The sequence below is a fragment of the Dermacentor silvarum genome, chromosome 10 (genome assembly GCF_013339745.2).
Source record: "Dermacentor silvarum isolate Dsil-2018 chromosome 10, BIME_Dsil_1.4, whole genome shotgun sequence".
Lineage (NCBI taxonomy): Eukaryota > Metazoa > Arthropoda > Arachnida > Ixodida > Ixodidae > Dermacentor > Dermacentor silvarum.
The window spans coordinates 146,798,399-146,805,148 of NC_051163.1; the positions used below are offsets into that span (position 1 = coordinate 146,798,399).

General features: G+C 45.7%; 1 protein-coding gene across 1 annotated transcript in view; it reads right to left on the reverse strand.

Annotated features, from left to right (window-relative positions):
- LOC125941141 (uncharacterized) overlaps positions 1-6,750 on the reverse strand; it is a 43,820-nt gene that overhangs the window by 36,682 nt on the left and 388 nt on the right. The gene's annotated exons all lie outside the window — the stretch shown is intronic.

The window sequence follows — 6,750 nt, forward strand, 5'->3', positions numbered from 1 at the left end:
GTGATGATGTCATGAGTATGAAGTGACGACGATGGGCTGACAACGGCGACGAAATGAAGATGGCATTACGGCGACGGATCGACGATGACTTCATGTCGACGACGCAGTGATGATGACAGCGGGAGGATGATGGAATGGTTACAGGGGCTTGGTAATTAAGAAATGATGGCGTAGAAATGAGGAAGAAGGAACGGTAATGGTGAGAATGATGGCGCCGCAGTAACGACGAAGGGATGGAGGGGATGGCGTGACGAAGTTGTGTTCGTGTTGAATTTCACGTAAGCGCTTGCGTTGATCATTGGCAGCTTCCGATTGCCTCGCTCTGCTTTGTAAGCCGTACTGGTTTGTTCTATAGCCGGGACCCACAATCTTGCAACACAAACGCCAGAACCCGATAAGTGGTGGGATAAACAATAAAAACTTCGCGTCAAAAAATAAAATGTAGCTGACTTTTCGGGGCCTATGCCGGTCCAGAAACGATGACACGTAATGAATGATGAAACGTAATGATGACAAGGGACTCGTACGGGTCTCGAAACGTCGAAGTAATATTACATTTCTAATTTATATAGCGAGTGCATGTTTTACGTTAATATGAGTAAGCAATGATACTGTAGCATTCCAGCAGTGTCTAGTTGAAAACGGCCAACAAAGCACACCCCATAATGAACGAGTATAGTCTACCATGCACTTGTGTGCGCTTTTTGTCTATATGTTCCGGTGTAACTAGGACTATGTGTGGACTTTATTTACTCTTTTATCCAAGTCTGCTGCAGACCTTTCGAAGCTTCCATGACAATTGTAAGTGACTAAATCTGTTTCTTTTGTTTTCATTTCGATAATCATTAAAAATAGTGCCGATGCTACCCACATGCTAGAAGCGAAGTTTCTGTGATCTGGGCTGCGCAAAATGCAATTGCACTATGCGCAGCGTTTTGCATCTGAGCAAGTACCTGCCGTCCAGTGAAAACGGAAAGACGCGGAGACCCTCACCACGTGATCAAGGTGACCACGCATTATACTTTCTCTGGGATGGCCTTCCTTTGCTATGACACTGCATCGAGTTTCGGCCCTAGTGCAACAGTAAACTGTTGCACTAGTGCAACATCAGGTGCAAGTAATAGTGCAACAGTAAAACTGCATTTTACTGGGCGAAATACCAACCAAGCACATGCTCCGAACCCCAAACCCTAAAAAATAGGCATATAAAGGCTGGCTGGATAAATTGATGGTGATCTTGGTTACCTGCATTCCTTGCAATGAGGATACTTATGTAAGAAATGTTTCATCACTGAGTAATTCCGCCGAAAAGAAGGTCAACGGCCGGGACTTCTCCAAAGATTGTAGAAGTGGAAGGACTGTTCTGTCTGTGTGCTATTCGGCAAGACAGTAGCACCCAGCCATGATCAAGAAAGTTTGGTAAGGTTTGCAAAAAGTGTACGCCTCCACTCCACCCTGTGAAAGTCGATGTACAGCGAAGCTGTTCCTGACGTCAGACAGATTCAACCGACGTTAGACGACGTTAGACAAGACCCACCACCACAAGCGATGCACGTCACGCGCGCGGAAGTGATAGCAAACATCCTCATTCTTCTAGGCCATCCGCCAAGCGCAAGCGCCTTATTGAACTAATTAAATTTTTGAAAGTAAACTGCGTCAGACAATTCGTAAAGTACGACTTACACACGTTTCAGACATGGTAGCTTCGGATTGTGATTCGAATATACGAGTAAGCATAATTCTGTTACACAGAACCTCAAATACAAAGCCCTTTTCTAGCCATCGTTTGAAGTCTGTCCGAGTGACCACGGCTGCTAGGTGGCGGTACTGTTTTTGGGTGAGCACGGAATGAGTCCACGAAAAATGCTGACCAACTAGAGGCTTCGCTGCAGAATGCTTTGCTTTAAAGAAAGCCACAACCACAGAATGTAATCATAACACGAAGGATTGAGAATTTCCAAATTTGCCTCACGTAGACAACTTGTCTCCTCGCGAAACACGAACAACTGACGATGGCGACAACGAAAAGGCATCGGAATGTGCGTCGAAGGCGTCAAAGTCAGCGACCACTCATTGTAGGTAGGAATACTACTGTTGTGGGTGGTTTGTAGTGGCGAAGTCGGAGCACGTCTGTGGTCGGTGGGCGCGGCTGGTATGACGCTGACCAACTTCTAGTTGGAGCTCTGCTATAGCCTTGGTTCTGTGAGCATCGATGCGTGAGATGCAAGACGACAGTATCACTGTGATCTTGTCCGTCAACTCTGGAAGTTTGTATAGGTAGAAAATCTTCTGCCGTAGTCAGGATCAAGCGCACGTTGACCGGCAGATGAGTGAGGAATAGCTGTTGCCAGAAAGAAGCATCGAAGGTGTTTGTCTTGTGTCCAAGTGGAAACTGCATGTGAGGAAGAAATTGCGTCATTGTGTGATCGGCGAGTTCTTCATCCGCGAGATGCTGCTTAAAGCGCTTCTGCTTGGAAATGAGAGTTCGCTTAATAATGGATTCTTGCAGGACGGTGTAGGGAGCCTGGGATGGTGGAGTGGCGACAAGGCCACGAACTCGCGTATTGAGTCTACTGACGTCGCTAGGCGAATTGGACAAGACGTGGAAGCAACGTGTCTGTTCTCAGGTTATCGGTTGATCAGTAAAACGCGCTTCGAGGTGCAGGAACCAGAGGCCAGGGTCAGCGGGCTATAAATGTAGGAGCTCGACTCGAACTGCAGACACGACGGTTCCGGCGGCTGGGGAATCCGTATGGCAAGCAGCAGGCGCGTCGGCGTCCATCGAATCAGGCAAAAGTGATGATAGAAGGTCACCACTGTAGCTGGACGTGTCCAACAAAGAGTTGTCACGGCTCCTGAAATGTTGACGTTGAGCGCCTCCTGTGCAGTCGCAAGAGTGAGTCATCCTGCTTTACAGATTGATACCTCGCGCGGTCGGAATTGTGCCTTTGTCGAATTGTGTATGAATGGGCACGGCTGTCTTAATGGCTGCGTGTAGCACATAACATTTATTCATACCAGAGAATAGTTCTAGCGTAATCAAACGTTAGTGACACATTAATAAAGAGAGCATTAAAACACACCTTCATAGTGAAGCTGTTCGTAGGATGAAAAGTGCTCTAAAGCGCCTTAGGCGAATTTTTTACTTTCACGCGAGAATTGAATGCTTCACTTAGTTGAAGTTTGCAGGGAATGAAGGCCATTTCTGGAGTGGTGTACCCGCAAAGTTGACATGGTGCGGATGAATTATTGGTTCTTGAAAGGAAAATGACTACATACGCGTTTTTGGTTTCGTTACAGCCATTTTACAAAGCTCGTCGAATGTTTGTATGCCATCGTTGAATAACTAAGTGTGCTAGTTAGCCTGAATATTACGGAAATCTAGGGCATATTATGGGTGCTGTAGAGGTAACGTTTAAAACATGCTTTGAAAGAAAAACTAGTTCAAGCGCTCCTAAGGAAACGTGTCCCTGGAAATTGGTGATTCTGCGAGGGGTCGCACGTATGCTGTGTTTTCTCATATTGAGAAGAACTGCGCAGCGCATGATGAAAGATGCATCCCCGAACAGCTGCAGCACACTCGACTGCGGAACATTCAGCACAATATATATTTGACAACATTCCGGCCTTACACGCCGCATTTCCTCGGTGCCTATGACGTTCACCAGCCGCACAGGACTTCGCAGGTTTTTTCATTCTTTTTTTTCGCGGCCGCGTACATGCGATTCGCGGTTTCGGAGCAATGAAACAAGCTGTTAGGTTGAGCTTTGCGCACATGTTACCAAAACACCAAGCGGGCAAAAAAAATCTGTAGAACTCGACTATGGCGCCTATGTTCAAGTGCGCCGGTAACGAAAAGGCTATTGCGTGTGTGCTCTAATAATAGAGGAATTGGTCTCACTACTTTAGTGCAGTCTCAGCTATCGCATCCTGGACGTAGAGTGAGACCACTTGGCCTACCTGTCATCAGACCAATGAACAGGCAACAGAAATCAGGAGTCTGACGGAGCAACTGCAGCCGGCAGGCCCAAGCTTTAGAAATCGCGTGCAGTTTTGAGGCGCGATGCACTAGAGAAAAATACACGAGTAATGTACTTGTGTAGAACTTGCATTTTCTGTTTATGGGCACATGCATTTAGTCACTCCCTCGAAAAATTGTTGACTTCTTCGCACTGATTTGCAATGTAGTACCTTTCAGAGCGACATGGACACAGCAAACCTAACGAAGTTGTTGACAGATATCACCTGTTCGTGTTTTTTAGAGCCCCTGTGCGGCTTACTTAGGGGCGTGAGAAGGTTCCAAGGGTCGAAGGCATCGCCACGAAATGTCGTAGACTGCTGTGACAATGTCACCGCGACCGGAGGTGGGAAACGAGGAACGCTCTTAGGTCACGGCCGGGCGTAGGCTGTTGGCAGGGGCTACGGGACCGCGATTTGTCCGCACTGGCGTCCAAGCGCGGGGGGGGGGGGGGGGGGGCTCGAATGATCTGAACGTGAACCCCTCCGTAACACCAACTTCCCCTCTCCACCTGATTTTCTCACATACGGATGCACAGACACCATCTTACGCCAACTATCCTCTGTTCCTTACCCTCCTCCCCTTCCTTACATTTACAGTGACGTAGTATCAGCACGTTCTCCAACTGTCTTCGCAAGGCGGCGGCAAAGTGTGGCAGCGGGCTCGGTATTGAGGAGGCACACTCACATGTTACAGAGCGGAGCTGGCGCAGCATCGAGGGAGATACATCGGATGTAGCGGAGCATACAAACATATTAAGCTCCGATGTAGCGAAGCGTGTGAAATGACTCTGCCATAGCGAAGGAATAGCACCAGATAGAGTAAAGCTTTTGCAAGCTCTCGGGTTTATTTCAGGCTGTGGGAAGCTGGACTGCTAGAACTTCGCAAGAATGGGATAAATCGCTTGTAGAGACAACATCGTTGTCTTTGATCTATCCGTTTCTTGGGCTTGCCTAATGTGCAAAGGTTTTTATTTTTTATATCATGGGTGCTTCCCTTCTGGGGTACACGGATTGAGCAGCTCCACACTGTCTCTGCGCATCAAAAACACTGTTATAACTGAAAGTACTTGGGCTGCAGGAAATTTCTGAGTCAATACTTAGTAGAGTCAGAAAGAAGGTGAAGAAAATCCTATCGCCTGATTTGCAACTTGTAGGGTTATTGCTGGTTACATAAGGTGCGGGGGGGGGGGGGCATTCCGGCCGACGTCTAGGGGAAGCCCCCCCCCCCTCCCTTCCCCCTAGACGTCAGCCGGAATGGGCCGACGTCTAGGGTAGATGGTGAAAGGAGGGAGCTGCGTCTCACGCTGATCGCCCGTACTCGCTGACGGGTGCAAAAAAAGTTATTTCTCTCTCTCTCCCTGTCAGGCACATTGGGCGGATCCTGGGTTGCAAGTGATTCTAATGTCAAGAGCAACTGGTGTCATGTACAACTGGGAGGTGCAAAGAACGCTGATACAGCAACATCCGCTGTTTGAACAGAGCAACACAGGAATTCGCACTACGTCAATAGCAGGCAGGTTGGTGACTGATATTGCACGGGAAGTTGAAATGAGCTATACCCACGTGCTGTTCAGCTCGCCACGGGTTCTTGTTAAAGTGACACTTTCAGCCGGGGAGCAAGAGATGACACAGCGAGCGGGACGAAAAGCGAGGGACGACCTAGAAGCATTTTTGAGTCACAAAAGACAAGAACTCACACGAAGTTGAAGACACAACGCTGTCGTTGCCTTTCTTCCTATACTTCGTATAAAACAACGTTTGTACTATTTCATAACCCACAAACTGCGATTTCTTCTTCCATGACTGTCTCGTTAAATACTTTTGTTATACTTTTGATACTGTTAAATTCCTGGGTGTTACTCTCGACAAACACCTCAAGTTCAATAGCCATGCCAACTCGTTAATCAAAAAGGTTTCATTTGGCATCCGCATTATCATTAAAACGCGTGCATTCTTCCAACCTCATCTGATTAGCTCGTTGTATCATGCTTATATTAATAGTCATTTATCATACTGCTTATCCTCATAGGGTAATACATATGCCATTCATCTCAAACCACTTGAACGTCTTCAAAATCAGGGAATAAAATTAATGAATTTTAGCTCATTCCGTTGCCATTCTTTACCTATCTATCAACGTCTTCGCATTTTACCCATTCAACAGCTGTTCTATCACAAGTTGTCACTCATTACATTTCGTCTATTTCATCGTGAAATGTCATTAGACAGCCTTTCTTTTGATAGCCTCATGAACAAAAATAATACTAGGTTTTCAGAACGCAATAATCTTCTCTTACCTAAAATCAGGTCCAACTATGGAAAATTTACACTTCGCTTCTATGGTATTCCACTTTGGAATCGCATCCCTGTTAATATTAAGTCATCTATTTCAGTGCAATTTTTAAACACTATATAAAAAGAATACTGTTAGCAGAACCATATTTTCATTTGTCATAAATACATTTACCATAATCACATTTTCTTTGCATTACTTCAATTATTGTATCGTTAGGCTTCATATTTCTGTAAAAGAATTTGTATTTGGCTTGTTCATTGATATGTAGAAGAGCGAAATTTTTAGTTACGCATTACTAGATATTCCTGCGTTTGATTATTTATTGCGATATTATTGTACAGCGCGGTTATAATACATATCTAATTGTTTTCTATTTATTATAACTTGTTCCCTACGAAATGTATTTTTGACGCGTTTTTTTTCTTTTTTGTTTT